At 44.5% G+C, this 18,103-nt stretch overlaps 1 pseudogene; it reads left to right on the top strand.

Annotated features, from left to right (window-relative positions):
* The first annotated feature begins 1,866 nt into the window (after nucleotides 1-1,866).
* LOC117722909 (acylcarnitine hydrolase-like) lies at nucleotides 1,867-10,137 on the top strand (annotated as a pseudogene).
* Nucleotides 10,138-18,103: the final 7,966 nt, after the last annotated feature.

The following is an 18,103-nucleotide window of genomic DNA, read 5'->3' on the forward strand; positions in this document are numbered from 1 at the left end:
ATTGATCTGAAGTTGAATTAATCAGTCACGGGATAAATATGTTTAATTTTAAAGAAACTATCAAAGTGTCATCTATAATGACTATGTCTAGCAATGTATGAGAGGGCCAGGGGCACACACATGGCTTTATGGGTCTTAAATCTGGTTATGGGCATGCAGAAGTATGTCATTGAATGTATTCTCATGGATCTGAACCTCTTCTCTCTCTCTCTCTCTCTCTCTCTCTCTCTCTCTCTCTCTCTCTCTCTCCCTCTCTTGCATTTCTGTCTATCTCTCATTCTCTCCCTACTGACTCACTGCTTTTACAGAGCAGAACCTGAGTGTCTTCTTCATTTTTTGTTTTCACTGTGGCCATGGCCATCATCAACACGGGTCCCCTGAGTGATGGTGCAGTGAGTAGCAGAGCACACAGGGATTTCCCGAGCTGAGCTACAGAAATGTCTGGGATTAAGAAGCACAGGGATGCCCAGCACCCACTAGGATCTGGTTTCTCTATCCCAAGACTAGAGGAACTTGGAACTTCTCAGGCCTCATAGTGTAACAATTCTTTGGTCAGGGAACTTTGTGTATCGAGAACAGCTTCCAAGAAAGGCTAGGACCACAGACAGGACAAGAGTGCATTGGAGGAGTGAAGTTAAATCAAAGGGCCCCTATTGATTAGAGAAACCAGGAGAAACTATGCTGGGTTATGCCAAGGAAGCAGCCAGAGAGATACAAGAAAGAAGTTCTGTAGTGCCATACTGCAGGTTCTGGATTATTATTTGGATAATTACGATGGCAATTATAATTAGGGGCCAAGGTCAATTTGAATTGGCACTAAATCTGTCTGACACTGATAGCCACTTTCTCCATGGAGTCAGGCTGGAGTAGGTATGGGCTCTTGATCCTTCAGTCTTTCTTACATCCTGTCGGAGTTCTTTGTAAATGTGAAACTTCTATTTTTAGATTTGTTTATCGGTTTTATCATAGACTGATGCCAGTGTTGGAGCTATTAAGGCCCCATGAAATACTGGTCATATGGATAAGAGCAAGATTGATCAGGGTGTGGTAAGGGAACGTTCCTGCAATTCTGATGACCTAAGTTCCTCCCTTGAGATTTACATGGTGGAAGGACTTACCACAAATTATTCTTTCACCTCCATATCTGAACCACAAATGGAGCACCCACACGCACACACACATATGTCCATGAGCAAAATAAAGGCAAACACAATTATTTGTTAAATGGGTTTGTGACCGTGAAGTTGATCTTGGCAGGAGCTGGCCACTAGAGGAGACCCATCACAATAGTGGAGAGAACAGGGGCTGTGGACTCTAAAAGCATCAGAAGTTTAGTGTGTTTTATTGAAACAAATGTGATTTAATAGGGAGAGTGTCCATGCAGATCCTAAGATGATTGTAGGAACAAGGAACCCTGGAAGCAGGCTCAGTAAACTGAGTCTTCAAAGCACAGGTATCTTGAGGATGCAAGTCACACTCAAAGCTCCTGCATTTATCCATCTCTCCTGTGATGTCTTACTGTGACCTTCTCAAAGGAGCCATCTGGCTTCTCCTGTTACAGCTATCTGCCCAGGTGAGGGGGACAGGGTTCCTGGTATCCCGGATGAGCTCCAGAATTCATGCTGTGCTTTTCCAGAAAGCCAAAGATAGAACAGAAACAGCAGAGGCGACTTTGCCCTGACTCCTGGCCACTGGCTCCTATCATTTCTCCCCAATCACTTCTACAATAAGAACTTTGATCGACCACAGGTTCCCCACCTACATATTTTGGTTTAAATACCTGCCTGAGCAAGACTTACACATTCTGTTTCCTGTTTGTGAAACATGGTCCTCCAAGCAGCACAGACTCAGACCTGAGAGCCGACCATGTCACAGAACCAACTGCATAGCGGCTCAATGCTGTGCTCTTTGGGCTCCTGCTTCTCGTCCATGTGCAGGGTGAGGCTCACTAAACTGGCAGTGGAGAGTGATTGGAGTTGAAGCTGCCAAGTTCTGTGCATCAGAGCTGAGCTTGGGGGAGGGAAGGCATGGAGAGCAGTTGCTGATAGAAATGATGCATAGTGGTTTTCAACCTGTGGGTCACGACCATTGAAATCCCGTGTTTCTGATGGTATGAGAACCACCCAGACATATGTTTACTTTGGTTACAACTTCCTAACTTCATGTTGCTCTTGAGTGGTTTCTCAGCTCCCAAGAGCATCAGAAATAATGTGTTTTCCAATGGTTGTAAGCCACAGGTTGAGGACTGGTGCAATAGGTAGAAGTATGAGAGGCGTGCCAACCAATTCCCCGACAAAAGCACACACCTTTTGTGAACTCACTAGCACCTAGAGGGTCAGAGACATCTAAGATTCATTCCTCTATACTGAAGAGACAGTTTAGTATTAGGAGCTCTGTAGAGAATAGCAGACAATTCAAGGAAAAATGTGGAGACATTTTTCCCTCCTCAGTGTTTGGCTATGACTGTAGCTACTACTGAACTTTGGATAACAGTGACAATTATAAATTCATGTAGTCAAATGGCTCTGAGTTTGTGACCTTTTGACCAGAGAAATGCTCTGGTAGCCTTCAAAGGAGTAATAGAAAGGGTTCCTGGGGCTAAGGGTTAGGGTAACTCCCACGTTCATACCCCATAGGAGAACTGTGGGACCCTGGGTTTCCTTCTCCTGTGCCCTGATAACAATGAGATGAGAATCTCACAACCTACAGGCAGCTGATTACAGAAAATTAACCATGAAGCATCTCCCCACCAGGTCAGGACTCATCAGAGGCCAGGCCCATCAGAAACACAACACTGGCCAGGTCCGAGGCAGGCTCATCCACCTGAAGGACACTAAAGCTGGTGTCCACGCCTTCCTGGGAATTCCCTTTGCCAAGCCTCCTGTAGGACCACTGCGCTTTGCACCTCCTGAGGACCCTGAGCCATGGAGTGGTGTGAGAGGTGGGACCTCACAGCCGGCCATGTAAGTTCTGGACTCAGAGGGTTTCAGGCACTGGGGAGACTGTGCTCTAAGCTCTGGGCCATGCTAAAGTGTCTCATCCATCTCAGCTACACAGCAGTTTTCTCTCCTTTGGGATGAGTGCCCCATGTGTTTTTCTGGTGATGTGCTAAGGCTGAGTGAAACAACTGGGCCAGGCGTCTGGGTCAGAGCTTGGCACTTATAGAGAGCTAAATGCAGGTACTATTTTTTCCATTAATATATTTATTCATATTACCTCTCAATTCTAGTTTTCTATCTTCTCCAAGCCCTCCCTTATATAGCCTCTCTTTCATCCCCCTCCCCTTCACCTCTAAAAAGGGGGAGGTCCCTTACAGTGAAGCAATGCACTCTGGCACCTCATGTCACTGCAGGACTATGTATATCCTCTCTCACTGGGGCCAGACAAGCTGGCTCAGATAGGGGAGTAGGATCCAGACGCAGGCAACAAAATCAGGGTAAGCCCCTGCTTTCATTGCTTGGGGCCCACATGAAGACCAAGGTGCACACCTGCTACACATGTGCCAGGCCTAGGTCCAGCCCTTGTATGCTCTTTGGTTGGTAGTTCAGTCTCTATGAGTCCCCATGGGTCCAGGTTCATACTGTTGGTCTTCTTGTGGAGGCCCTATCCCCTCTGGGCTCCTCAAGTCTTCCCCCAACTCTTCCACAAGACTTCCGAAGCTCTATCTAATGTCTGGCTGTGGGTCTCTGCATCTGTTTTGGTCAGCTGCTGGGTGAAGCCTCTCAGAGGACAGTTATGCTAGATTCCTGTCTGTGAATCTAAGCTGACAAGAACAAATGTAGCCCGAAGCTCCAAGGTAATTAGAGGAAGGCAGGCCTACAATGTGTCTGAATAGATCTTCTGAGAACAGCCCAGACCATTTCCTCCCTAAATTGGCAGGGCTTGCTACTGGATTTATTTATGTCTATCTCACAAAGAATATCTGTGTATCTAGGCCAGCAGTGACAAATATAGATGTCAATAGTATCTTCACATGTTGTTTCATTGTGACAAGTCTTTGACCAACACAGAGTCATCAAGGTCTCACAGTGTGTTCCTGTGAATCCACTACCTCTGCAGACACTGTGTTTGTTGTTTCCACTGTCCACACATAGACTTCCATGGAGATATGGCTGAGTGTCACATTCATCAAAGTTGAGTTCACAGTGGTCTCCCAGGAATCCATAGTCACAGAAGTCAGCCCCAAGAGCATCCTGACATGGGGCACCATGTAGACATGGCTGGGATCCACAGTCATGAATTTCCAACTCAATTTATACCAGAGTACTCTTGAGGACAGACATGTGTGTATCTTCCTATATATTGAGGTATACAGCACCATTCATACAGGGAAAAGAAACACATTTATGTATGTGCAAGTCACAATGCCTGCCTTGATATCCATGTACACAGAAGCAGGAATAGCTATTGATTTCATCCTGGCACACAACCCCATGGTGGCAAGGTCTGAAAGCACTCTTATTCTGCTCTGTCTCACAAAACCCTTCCAGCATACCCAGCAGGGGAGATGCAGACATGCTGCTCAGGGTTTATGTGTCAGGTGCTTCCGTGTTGGTAGGCACTCCCTCCATAGGGGTTGGTTGCACTCTCCAAGGTCAGCCCATTCTACCTAGGATGCTATTGAACTGCAGGCACCATTGAGAAGAACAAAGATAAAATTGTTCACAGATTCAAATTAATCTCAGTGTCCTCTGTCTCAGTAGGCGGGATCTCCAGGCATGAGTTAATGTGACCTATTAGGCATTGGTCAATACTGAATCCAGGAAAATATACTTCAGGTCTCTGAGGAGTGCAACGGTGATCGATACTTGCTAACTCCACCCTCATGGTCATTGTGACAACCTATAGGGCCAAGTGCCATAGACCAGGAAAAAGTATATGTAATTAATTCCCTCTGGAGACACTGCAGGCAAGAGAAGTTCCCTGAGAGTCTGCACATGTGATGAAGGACTACCCACTACCCTTTAGAGCAGCACTGCCCACTGAATCCCCTAGTAGCTGAGTGAGTCCAACACCCAAATATTACTGTCTTAGATTGTTTTCTGTTGCTGTAATAAAGTACCAACCAAAGCATCTTAGGGAAGAAAGCTACTATTAGAGGCTCCAGATTACAATCCATCCTGTGGGTAAACACAGTGAATCAAAACTACAGGAGCTGCTCACATCACAGCCAAGCCCAGGAACAGAGACTGGAGAATGCTTGCGTGCCTGTTAATGCTTAGCTCTATTTTGTATTCTTATACAATCCCATGAACGTCACTACAGACAGCCAATCATTTCCATACGAACACCTAGATGTTTCTCTATCCCAGACTCAGAAAGATAAAAGCCCAGGCTCCACATGACTGGTGGCCTCCCTAAAAAATCTGTCTCCAAAGCACTTTTCACAGGCCCTGTGGCTGAGAGAAAATCTCCACACACACATTGGGTTTTGATCACCATCTGTGTCTTGGACTATCTGTCTGCTCTTTTCATCAGGTGTCTACAAAATCTTGAATTACTGTATCCAGAGGGCCTGAAGGAGATGAAACTGAACCTGTTTCCCTTCTCTATGTCAGAGGACTGCCCGTATCTCAATGTATACACACCAGCCCATGCCCATGAGGGCTCTAACCTACCAGTGAGTGTCAGGCCATGTCCAGCTTGGGGAGAGGGCATTTTTGTCAAGATGATAAGAAGGAACAAACCTGAGTTCCATTGCAGGGTGAACCCTGATGAAAGTTTTAGCTTACTTGGGTCAAAGGTCATCTCAGTCACATGATGCAGCTGAAACCTGAGTATGGGATGCAGCACTGGAGCACCGAACCATCAAAAGTTCCAGCTCTTTGATAAAACCAGAACTCATTCTACAACTTGTGCTCTGCCAAACCACTTGGGAGCTCAAGACCTCAACACTGAGGTCATCCAAGTGTATAGTTTTGGATTATCTGTTGTGACAATGAGAGTTGATTAATTTTTAATCTGAAGAGATATCCATGGAGATGCCTCTCTTTGTTCCACTGTGAAACCCCCGAGAAATGATGACATTACTGTATACATAGAGGCATGAATTAAAAGTGCAACACATGGTAGGAATGGGCACTAGTAGCTACTAGAGGCCCCTGGCTCTGGCCAAGGATCTGAAATCCTGAGGAGTTTTATGTATTTGTGTAGCTGCACAGTAGTTGATATTCTAGTAAACAGACCAGAGGGCTTGGACAGGCTAGGAGTTTCCTGGTATCTCTCTTGACTTCTCCAGGTGATGGTTTGGATCTACGGTGGTGGACTGGTTGCAGGCATGGCTTCCATGTATGATGGATCCACACTGGCAGCTACTGAAGATGTGGTAGTGGTCATTATCCAGTATCGTCTTGGTGTCTTGGGCTTCCTCAGGTGAGTTTGTGTCTGGGCTGGGCAATGGTTGCTGATCACAACCTAGACATCCCTTTGATCCATAACCCTTCCATTCTCAGCACTGGAGACCAGCATGCAAGAGGCAACTGGGGATACCTAGACCAAGTGGCTGCCCTACGCTGGGTCTAGCAGAACATCGCCCACTTTGGTGGCAACCCTGACCGGGTCACTATTTTTGGCGAGTCTTCAGGTGGCACAAGTGTGTCTTCACATGTTGTGTCTCCCATGTCCCAAGGGCTCTTCCATGGAGCCATCATGGAGAGTGGAGTGGCCCTGCTGCCTTACCTTATCTCCAACACCTCTGAGATGGTCTCTACTGTAAGTGCTCTCAACCCTGCTGCCTAAGCCTTTATATTCTGGTACTCTGGTGTTCTATTCATTAGGGAAATCAAGGACCATGGAAAACAGCCTCTTTCCAATAATTTCAGAGAAACTCAGGGGTTAGCATCTACTCACCTCTACTTCATCCTGAGTGACTATGTTATCTGACCAGCAAACTCGCCCTTGAAGCTTCTATCATTGGCAAAGTCAATAAGTGTGTGCTTGGAAGATCTTCATTGATTTTTAAAGGTGCTGGGAGTGCAAGCCTGAGAACGTAAGTTCAAATACCCAGAATCCCCAAAGGGCTAGAGATAGTAACACATAACAGTAAATCAGATGTTCCTCTGGTCAGGTGGGAGCCAGAGACTAGAGAATCTCTGGATGTTCACAAACCAGCTTAGGTAGTCTAGGCAGCAAAAAAGAAAAGGCACCCTGTTAAATAAAGGAACAGAAAGACTGATATTTTGTCCTCTAATCTTCATGTACAACCCTTGATAGACTTACTCCTTCCCTCATATATAAAATAGAAAAAGGACAATGGAGAAAAAAAGCTACCCTGAACAAAACAAACAGGTATGCAGGTAGAAAGGGTCCTGCTTCCTGGCTGTCACCTTTGAGCAATAGGACAATGGGAACAACATGTATTTATTCCAATCCACGGAACACACTCTATAGTGTCGGGATTAGGCACAACTGCATTGACTTGGAATTGAGAATTCTTCTTCATGCTTGTTCCCTTTGCAGATGGTGGCCAAGCTCTCTGGATGTGAGGCCATGGACTCAGAGGCCCTGGTGCGCTGTCTGAGAGACAAGAGTGAAGAGGAGATCCTGGCCATTAACAAGGTTGGGAGACTTGTGTGTCTGGGACAACATGGTTTACATGATGTGGGATTCTGAACGAAATACCTCATCTTTATGACTTTGTGTTCTTTCAGTTCTGTGTGCAAAATGAATATCAAGATAAACTAGTCTAAATGAATATTCTCCTCCAGGGTAATCAGATCACCCCGAAACTAGTGAGAAATGAGAAAAAGGTGGAGATGACTCGGTGGATATCAGGGTATTTATTTCATTAACCTTCAGCATTGACCACTAATGCCTCACAGGTCTTCTTCCTGATCCCCGCTGTGGTGGATGGGGAGTTCCTACCCAGGCATCCCAAAGAGTTGTTGGCATCTGAGGATTTTCGCCCTGTCCCCAGCATCATTGGTGTCAACAATGATGAGTTTGGTTGGACAATTCCCAGGGTGAGTCACAATTCCAATCATCTGGGAGCCTGGAGACTCAGATACTAAACAGATGTATTGATAGAAACTCAATATATATTTAATCCAAGTCCATCAGACATCACACTATATTCTGTCTCCCAGGTCATGGGCTTTGCTCAGACAATAAAGGAAATAACCAGAGAGAACCTGCAGGCTGTTCTGAAGAATACAACAGCACAAATGGTGAGATATTTCTCATTTTGTCCTAATAGTCAGATCCTTTATATCTTCTCTGACAGCATCCCTATTAATAAAAATCAGTATACGTGTATGATTTAGCATGGGGTTACCTCAGATCATGAACCTTTTTACCTATACCCTATGTCATCCTTGGTGCCATTCTTCTAATACTGAAGGTGGTTGCCAACACACAATAATATGCCAACTTCAATGTTCCTGATCCCCTTGGTGTAGATGCTGTCTCCTGAGTGTGGTGACCTGCTAATGGAAGAGTACATGGGGAACACTGAGGACCCCGAGACTCTCCAAGCACAGTTCAGAGAAATGATGGCAGACTTCATGTTTGTGATCCCTGCTCTCCAAGTAGCACATTTTCAGAGTGAGTACATGTGGGACAAGGTTTAGGGGAGCAGCTCCGAGATGGGGGTCATGGATGAGCACTGTGGAGTGGTGTGGTGTCCAGGTCTCCTCATGCTTAGTTTAAGAGAGTGAAATTGGGTACTGAGGAGAAAATGGGTTCCTGATACTCTGTGGACCTAACAAAACCACTCAGCTGGGAAGGTCATGAGCACTGATTAGTTAGGGCTTTTCCATAGCTAGTGCTCCAGCCTGGGGCTCCTTTCACCATTTAACTTTTGTGATTCCTGGTAACTTTTTGTCAAGGTATCTTGTCACCACATATGAATCAGAAAAAAATTCAGGTTCGGGGCCACTATGTCTCTCTTTTTCCCACCTCCAGCTTCCCATGCCCCTGTCTACTTCTATGAATTCCAACATCAATCCAGCTTTTTCAAGGATATCAGGCCACCCCACGTGAAGGCTGACCATGCTGATGAGGTTCCTTTTGTCTTTGGGTGCTTGCTCTTTGGGATGAAACGTGAGTCTTAATTATTTTATTATTATTATTATTATTGTTGTTGTTGTTGTTGTTATTGTTGTAGCTGAATGAGGTCCCAGATGACTTCCTGGGTGACTGATGAGCTCTCAGTCCATTTGAGAAAACACAGGTTCTGAGAGAGGACAAAATCAAATGTGTACCATATCATGGCCTAAAAATCTGTAAGGGTTTAGAATCTGCATCCCTCCCAGTCTAGCCTGTGATGGAGGATCTGACAGCACATTGGGGGCAGAACTTAAATTAGAGGCTCACATGGATCTTTGCTACTGGATAATAAAGAAGCGAGGCACCAAACTAGTAGTTTGGGGTCCAACAACAGTTGGGATTGTGAGTGTGGCGTGAGGTGGCGTATACTTGGATTTTTGTCTTTCTCATGACTTCAGTTGACATCACTGAGGAAGAAAAGCTGCTGAACCAGAGGATGATGAAGTACTGGGCCAACTTTGCCAGACATGGGTGAGAATACACCTCTTTCCCAATATGTCAGTTGTGTGTTTCTCTCTAGGGCTAAATTCTCGATGGTGACTTTCTTAGCATGCGTGAATCTTTGATCTCATGATGGAGTCTTCTCTACACAATAGCCCATTTACACGAATACTTTGTAGTTATCAGATACTGGTCATCTCATGGGGACATAGCTGGTGGGGTACAGTGCTGTGGTAATGCTCTTTAGATCTTGCCTCATAGAGTGAGACATAAAAGAGCTCGTTCAGTCTTCCTCCACATGAAGCAGAAACTAGGGAGTGACACTTGTATGCACATATCACAACTGCTTTCCCACCAGTCCCCTTTACCACTGTCTTCCTTGTTCCACTTTCATGACCCAAAACATGGAATCAGGCTTTGGACCAGAGTGACTTCACCCTTCTTTGCTTGGTGCATATCCACAGGAACCCCAACAGTGAGGGTCTACCCTACTGGCCTGTGTTGGACCAAGATGAGCAGTATCTGCAGCTGGACACACAGCCTGCTGTGGGCCGAGCCCTGAAGGCCAGAAAGCTGCAGTTCTGGACCAAGACACTGCCCCAGAAGATTCAAGAGTTAAATAGATCCAAAAATATGCACAAAGCTATGTAGTGCCCTTTGTGAGGAATGGTATGTGAGGTTGACTGCTGAGGGAGCCAGCTTCAGTTTCCCAAAACATACTGATACCTGAGTTGATTCTAATATTCACAAAACCTCCATACTTGTCTGTTTTTCTTATTTATCACAAATTCTCTGCATGTGACTCTTTATCAATCCAGATTATCTTTGGTTATACCCACTTGATAAATACTCCCATAACTGTGGATTTGTGAACCCCACAATGCTCCATTTCCTTTCAGAGTTCACTGGAATTAGGCCCTTTTATCCTTGCTTGCTTAATCTCTCGTCCTCATTCTCTCCTCTTCCCTATGACCTCCTTAAGGGAGGCAGTAATGGGTGGGACTGTGGGAGCCAGCCTAAAGTAAGAGTGGTTTGAAATATGTTCAAACCCCAGAAATTTCTTCCTGAGTTTAGAAGAAGTAGGAGTGCCCTCCCCACTCCCCAGGGCCTTATGAGGTCATGTCCTGCAGCACCTGGAATTTCTCCTTATGTACCCATGTCACAGCCTATGATGTACTTTCACCCCAAAGACCCCTACCCACTCTCCAGTGGTTTAATTATCCTTTGTTCCCCGCTTGTTAAATCAACCTGTGTCACCAACGCTGTCTCCTGAGATACTGTTCCAGATGTAGTCACACTGCCTGAGGTCCCCCCACCCACAGCCATTCCTGACTTGCTTTCCTTCTCAGAATTCAACAGCTATGAGTGCAGGCAGATCAAGCAGTGAGTATCAAGGAGTGGAGATTCTACCCTATGTCTTCTAATAGCCTCACAGTCACCAAGTCAATGTGTGTTAACTCTCCTGCCTTTCTCTGATGAAATATTACTACAGGTTCCTGTTAACTCCCCTTTCAAGGTTTCTGCATGCCTCTAAGGATTGTTCCCCAGGTTTATGTCCATGAGCCAGAACTTGCTTTACAGCTGGAAGGGGACCAAAAGAAAAGGGAGGTGTTAGGTTTTCTTGGACTGTGTCTCACAGTCTCACTGAGTGCCATGGGAGCCGCTAGAATAGCATTCGAAGACACCATCTGGTTGTCGACTTCCAGGACAAGTTTGACCAGGCCATGGCTTCCACCTTGAACAGCCTCTAGTCCCTTCAGCCACAGATAACCTCCCTCATGGGGATTGCCCTACAAGACAGGGGAGTGGTCAACCTGCTGACTACTGAGCACAGAAGAACTTGTGTCGTACTAGGGGAGAAATGCTGTTTCTGTGTTAATGAGTCTGGGCTAGTTGAACAAAACATACAGGTATTTAAGGATCTCCTGCCACACCTTTGAGCCTGTTATGATCCAAGTACCTCCACACCATGGTACTAAAACCCTCTGGTAGCTTGTCTTCCTCCCCTCCTTGGCCCTGTACTGGCCATTGGGGCCTTCCTCCTCCTGGATTCCTCTTTCATCCAATTTCTAAAACAGCAGCTAAGCAACAATGCTAAAATCTCTACCAATCAGCTTCTGGTACAATCCCAAACCATTCCTAACCTAGGAGCTGATGACCATGATGATATGTCCCCTTTTTAAAAGTCAAAGTGGGGAGATGTGGAGCCAGGGAGTTAGTCTCAAGTAAGAGTGGAGTGGAGGCATACCCATAGCCCATAAATCTTGTCCTGAGATCTGCTGGGGTAGTACTGATTCCCACCCCTGGCCCTGGCTTGCATGTCCACATGCACACCTCCCTGTATCTTCACCCGTGTCCTCCAGAGGATGTCACACAGCCTGGTAGCCATGTTAAACTTCCTTTCCCCTTATAAGGTCATGTCCCGTAGCACCTGGAATCCCTCCTTACTCAAATGAAGGATCCCTGCACCTGGATACCAGCCAATGATATACTCTTACCCCAAAGACTACTCCCCACTCCCCAAAGGTTTAAATGGCCTTTGTTTCTCCCATTAAATCAAGCTGACTCACTGAAGCTCTCTCCCAAGAGTCTGTTCTCATTGAGGTCAGGCCACTTGAAGTCCCTTCACCCCAGGCTATCCCCTTAACTTCCCCTCTCAGGATCACAATGTGAGGAACAGGGAATGGAGCCTGAATGGGGTTTAGGTAAAGCAGAAGTATTGGAGAATGTTAGTATGGGTTTTCCAAAGAATCCATATCTCATGAGTGGCCATGTCAAAAGTCACATGTTCTCTCTCATCAAGTTCATACTTTAAGAGACCATGAATTCCAAGGTCAAGATACCAACAAGTTTGCTGTATGTGCTCTTGGACTCAAAGATGATACCTTGTGTTTTCACTAAGTAGATGGAATAATTATAGTTCTCATGACCCAGGTCTCAAGTAGGCCTCACTCTTACTAATATCCCATTGGAATCTAAGTTTCAATATAGAAATATGCTTTATAGGTACTTTCAAACCTATTGATGTTCCCATGTCAGTCACTGGAGTTGAAAACATCTTAAAGTGTCTATCTATTCTGTTTGTAGATTAAAAGTCACCTACAATTTCATTTAAGATAATCTATCCATTCTTGGATATTTGTTTATTTATTTCACCCTTCCGACCACCGAATGTCATTCATCTAATCTTTCCCAAAGTAATTACTGGCACAATTTTATATGAAAATTAGGTTCAGGATATATCATATCATCTCCTCAAGTCTTGGACTGTGTGTGTGTGTTAGTGTATGTCTCCGTGTGCCCTGTGTACTTGTGCATGCATATACACATCATATACATCTACATATGCATTATATACATATACCCTTGATATCTATCATGTCAGGTGTCCAGTGTGAACTTTGATGACCTCCCACCAGGATTGCCAATCTAATCCAACCTAAATAGGCCATACTTACCTTACCCTGAGACCCTTGCATGCTGTTTCCCAGGCTCTGGGATCTCACCAAGACTTCCTAAGTTGAATGTCTACCTTACTTTCTCTACTGAGATGCCTGGATTCAGAATCAATGATAATGGTAGAAGACACAGAGTTGTGTCCAGTCCTTCTTTATCTCTTCCAAGCCTGGCTCATCCACCTAACACTAGTGTTATGGGCTGGGATTACTTAAGAGGGTGGGTATAGCTGTGTATGGTGGCACATGTCTGCAACCCAGCACTCTGCATGAGGCAGAGAAACAGCAGAATCTAGCTGCAGGCAGCCTGAGCTACACAGCAAGAGCTTGTCTCAAGCTAGCCAGAAACGTTAATAATAAAATAAAACATCCTGAGTGTTCTGCCTAGTGTTTTTCAAATTGACACAAGCTATAGACATCTGAAAGAAGGGAATCTCAATTCAAGAAATTTCCTTTATAAAACCTAGCTGTAGGACATTTTTAAAATTAGTGATTGAGGCTGGGCAGTGGTGGCGTATGCCTGTAATCCCAGCACTTGGGAGGCAGAGGCAGGCGGATTTCTGAGTTCGAGGCCAGCCTGGTCTACAGAGTGAGTTTCAGGACAGCCAGAACTACACAGAGAAACCCTGTCTCAAAAAAACAAAACAAACAAAACAAAACAAAAAAAACAAAAAAAAATATTAGTGATTGATGGGGGGGGGGGGAAAGCCCAGACCATTTTGGATAGTGTGATCTCTGGGCTGGTGGTCCTCAGTTCTATAACTTCAGGGAATTATAGAGTTGGTCTGGTCTAGCTGCCTTGAAAGGCATGCACAAGTCATGCTTTTCCAGGTTTGAATCTGAAATTCCTGGTACATTTTGTTTGCCTTTCAGTTCCTGAGAAACTGAGGCACTTCCTCAGGGAGTGAGGCATACAGTGTATCTCTCTGGGTACCATAAAGCTTGGTGAAGCATGTAGAACTTAGCTGAACATTAGTCTGGCATCCCCTGTCTAGCTTGCACCCACCATTATATTATGGGAACTATATTGTATTCTGTTTTGATATGTAGATTAAAAGGCTGATTGCTTGGAATGATATAGCAGGACTTTCTGGATTCGACAATGCTTGAAGACACAGAGACTTATTAATTTTTAGTATACTAGGCCTTTAGCTGGGAAGACTCTCAGATAGCTCAATCTGAATTGACCTGACTATTTTTCAGGAACTCCTATGTGCCAGAGAAAAGAAAGGTATTCTGAGATGGAAATGAGCCTAGGATTAGTAAGGGAAAGGAAGATGGGAAGAGGTTAGGCCTGGAACCTAATAGGTAGAGGAGGAAAGAAGGGACCATACCAGAGACCCCGGATCAGGTTAATCAGGGACGGTAAGCGTGGAGCTGGATCTGGCAGCAGCATGGTGTGGTCAGCAAGGTGTAGCCTTGTCCTCCTCCTATCTGAAGTTGACCTCACTGAGGAGGAGCTACTGACCAGGGGGAGGGTGTACTGGACCAATATTTCATAACATGTGTAAGCTGATGGCACTCTCTCAGTCTCCTGGTGGTGGAGAGGAATTCAGAGTTCTGTTTATCTTTGCTGCCCTCACTACCAGGCACTACTTGGTCACATGGTAGCCTCCTTCCTCCGTGCCAAGATCCATTTAGACAGGGATAACTTCTAGATGCTGGCTCTTGGTCATTAAACAAATATCTACTGAATTTAGATATTATGGTTTTTATCTATAGAAGCTTACCTCTGAAGGAAAATAGAAACATCTCCATCATATGGCTCTACATGCAAAAGATACTGATCACTCTGATTGTTGAATCATCGTATTCATACCTCTGTGCTCCATTCCATGACCTCCTTCATTGCCAATACTAATCCTAGTGGCTGATAAGGCTTGGAGTCATCAGGACCCTGAGTGACATTTTTCTCATTCTGCTGGAAGAAGGTATTTGCAGTAACTGTAACATTGATGGCCAGCTCTAGTAGCCTGTGTTCCACCAGAATAAGTGGCATCTGCAGTTGGACATGCAGCATACCATGGACCATGGACTGGAAGTCCACAGGCTGAAGTTCTGGATCCAGACCCTGTCCTCAGATGATCCATAAGATCAAATGGGCTTAGGACAAGCATATAGAGCTGCGGCGTGTAAGGACGGCACTATCCTGAGTGCAAGTGAGGGAATCCTGAAATGCTTGCCCACACTCAGAAAGCCAGGGGTGGCTACATTATATTTGTCTCTATGTATCTATTCTCCGACAGCCTGTTTACCTAGCATTTATGAGAAATCCTCTCTATGCCCCTAGTTACAAAGCCTATATTGTTCCTGTCTTGCTTTATTCCTTGAGTAAATGTCTCAAGTAAAAGTACACACACACACACACACACTACAGTAAATTCCCACAAGACGATGTATATGTATGAACCCCAACAGGTGCCACCTTTCTCCACATCCTCCCCTGAGCCTGGGTTTCTTCGTCTCTCCATTGCCTCATCTTCTCCCCACTTAATCTCCAAGTCTCAAACATTAAAAGTTAGCAGGTGCTTTGAGAAGTGTTGGCCACATTATGTGTAGGTACCAAATTTTTATACTCATCTTTGACCAAGTCCTGTATTCTTGCATATCTATCTATAAGTGGCCATTAAAATCTTGATTAGCTGAAAGTCTTGCATCTTAATAAGTTTAAGCTACAGCAATGTTAAATTTGATTGCCAACTTCATAGTATCTGAAACCAACTAAGAGACACACCTTTGGTTGGGTCTTGAAGATCATTTCTGGGGAGGATTAGCTGAGGAGAGAGGAGCCTCCTTGACAGTGTGTCACAAACATAGAGGTCCATGCTAACAGCAGCATTCCTTGCCTTTTTACCTCTGTTTCTTTCTGGTGTACATCTACCTGGCTCTGCTGATGGTGCTGCCATCTTTCGATGACATCAGACTTTAGTTTCTTCAAGCCTTCCAATGTGTGTTGAAGACAAGAGATTCCAGGAATCTTCCAGGCTTTCAACACCAGATTGGAACTGCTAGGGTATTGAACATCATGGACTAAGCAGCTACCAGGATTCTAAACCTTTCTAAAGTGCAGATGGTCACCATTAGAGAACCTAGTACTTCTCATGTAAGCCAGCCATTCTAGTAAATCCCCCTATATAATGTACAGTTTAACAGTTCTATTTCTTTAAGAGACTCTGCATGATGCAGCTGTTGTAGCAAAATCATCCTAAGCTGCTAGCTTTGTGTTGAGGCGGATGGCTATGGCCTGGCTACTTGGAAGGCAGAGACATGAGGATTGCATGAGCTCAGGATTACAAGACTAACACATTTGGTACAGAGGAATGACACATCAACAATTATATATAAAAATATTGGTATGGCTATACATATCATAAGTTTTCAGCTTATAAACAATAAAGTTTTGCTCATAGCTTTGGAGATTTGTAAGTCTATGTTTAAGATGCTAGTAGATTTGCTGAGCTGTAAAGGACTAGCTTTCAAGTCCAAAGATGTAACTTGTATCCTCACAGCATAGAAAATAGAAGCAGTGTTGCCTATGACTTGACAACCGTATTATAACTGTCCCAGATTCTTAATATTATTATGTTTAAGAATTAGCTTCTACTGGGCTGGAGAGATGGCTCAGTGGTTAAGAGCACTGACTGCTCTTTGAGAGGTCCTGAGTTCAATTCCCAGCAACTACATGGTGGCTCACAACCATCTGCAATAGGGTCTGATGCCCTCTTCTTGTGTGTCTGAAGAGAGCAATGGTGTACTCATATACATAAAATAAATAAATAATTTTTTTTAAAAAAAGAATCAGCTTCTACACAACTTAGGTGTCACCTATGACTGACATTTAAGACAATCCAATCATTTATCTATTTATTTCATAAGTGGTGGGTGATGCATATTTTAAGGAGATCTGGACTTGGACTTGCCGATTAGTCCCTCTAGCCTGAGACAGTGTGTGTGTGTGTGTGTGTGTGTGTGTGTGTATGTGTGTGTGTGTGTTTGCATATGATTGTGTATATTGGAGTCTGCTGAAGTTTCTCCTCACACCTCAGGGCATGGAGGTTCATGTTCCCCTGCTCAGAGCATCATGTTTGACTGTGACGTGTGTCCATATATGGACAGCTATCTCTAACTTTCATAGATCCCGCCCCGCCCCCAGACTCTTTGGTTTCTTGTGACACAATCCTCTCCTTCAGTTTCCATATTATTAACTTATATTCCTACGTCATTACCCTAAACCTTTACTGAGACCTCCATTGAAATACTTTCTCTTACACTTTATGCCACCATATAAAGGTGACGAATCGTGCTCAACCTGTCTCTGTGTTCCCCTAAAGCATGTCATTAAAGGTTTCTGTCCTACCTAGCCCTGCCACAGGTACCTGGTTACAGAAAATGGTCACTTCATGCTTCGCATCCTCTGTTACTAGGAGTCTTTGCTAGGGTTACCCTTGTAGATTCCAGGGAGTTTCCACTGCACTAGCTTTCCACATCACCCTCCAATACCAGTCATCTCTCCCAGTACTCTCTCCTCCATCCCTCCCCTGCTCCTGATTCCTCCTGTTACCATTCTCCCACACTCCCACTCCACCCATAACACCTGTTTTATTTCTCCTTCCCTGGAAGATCCATGTGTCTTCCCTTGAGACCTCCTTGTTACTTAGTTTCTCCAACCCTGTGGATTGTAGTGTCATTATTCTTTACTTAGCAGCTAATATCCACTCATAAGTGAGTACCTACCATGTTTGTCTTTCTTGGTCTGGGTTACCTTACTCAGGATGATTTTTTTTTCTAGTTTCCTCTGTTATACAAACTTCATGGTGTCATTTTTCCCCTAACAGCTGAGTAGTACTCCACTGTGTAAATGTACCACATTTTCTTTACCCATTCTTCAGTTGAGGAGCATCTAGGTTGTTTCCAATTTCTGGCTAGTATGAATAAAGCTGCTATGAATATAGTTGAACAAGTGTCCTAGTGGTAGGATGGAGCATCCATTAGGTATATGCCTAAGATTGTATCGCTGGGTTCTGAGGTAAATCAATTCCAATTTTTTTTTTTTTTTAGAAACTGCCATATTGACCTAAAATTTGTCCTGCTTGCAATGTGTTCTGGGTCAATAGTGGTACAGAACATGTGAAATGGTCAACTAATGACTGATCCAATTTGAG

Source organism: Arvicanthis niloticus, chromosome 18 (assembly GCF_011762505.2).
Source record: "Arvicanthis niloticus isolate mArvNil1 chromosome 18, mArvNil1.pat.X, whole genome shotgun sequence".
Classification (NCBI taxonomy): Eukaryota; Metazoa; Chordata; class Mammalia; order Rodentia; family Muridae; genus Arvicanthis; species Arvicanthis niloticus.